An 801-nucleotide genomic window follows, 5' to 3' on the forward strand; every position below is an offset into this window, starting at 1 on the left:
AAAAAAGGAACCGACTACAAAAACCTTGAAAATATATTCTAGGTACCTACTAGCTTGAATTCGGGGCCTGGGGCCTCAGCACGAGCCAGCAGGAGTGGAACAATAGTCATCTACCTCACCTACACTACATACTATGGATTTCAATCCCTCCTGCTGGCTCGTGCTGACTCACCGACTTCCAGCTAGTAGGTACCTAGAAAATATTTTCAAGGTTTTTATAGTCGGTTCCATTTTCTGTTTACCTCCTTATTTGAAGTCGGTTAAAAATAATTGATTAATCATTTGTAATGTAAACTAAAAAATAGTCCGGGATACAAATTATACTAGGTTTTTCCCCGACATTTTCATCTAAATCTTTTCATACCTTACTACATTAATAATAACAAATGCCTTACAGACTTTTCGGGATACGATGGGTACGGTGACACTTGCATTTTTTTCCATTCCACGCCATGAACGTTTCAGGCCAATAATTTTTTAAAAAATATACTTGAATCCCGGAAGAACAAAAAAAAATAGCTCTATAGCTTAAAAGATTTCGTAATAATAAACAAAAATCACTTAAAAATATATTATTATAGAAAGAAAGAAAGAAGACATTTATTCACTTACACAGAAGACACACATATACAGCAAAATTAACACAAACAAAATGAAAATAAAAAAAAAATTACAGAAAAACATGAAAATATTAAAATAGGTACACAATGTTGTGTGTCCCCGCGAAAGTGAAACGGTCGCTGACTCAGCATTATGCTGAAGCGTTAAACGCCTGCAGCGCTGATTTTCTGCCAGAACCGT

General features: G+C 35.2%; 1 protein-coding gene across 1 annotated transcript in view; it reads right to left on the minus strand.

Moving 5' to 3' along the window:
• The window catches only part of LOC141435027 (muskelin-like), a 51452-nt gene that overhangs the window by 4355 nt on the left and 46296 nt on the right, over positions 1-801 (minus strand). The gene's annotated exons all lie outside the window — the stretch shown is intronic.

The sequence above is a fragment of the Choristoneura fumiferana genome, chromosome 14 (genome assembly GCF_025370935.1).
Source record: "Choristoneura fumiferana chromosome 14, NRCan_CFum_1, whole genome shotgun sequence".
Lineage (NCBI taxonomy): Eukaryota > Metazoa > Arthropoda > Insecta > Lepidoptera > Tortricidae > Choristoneura > Choristoneura fumiferana.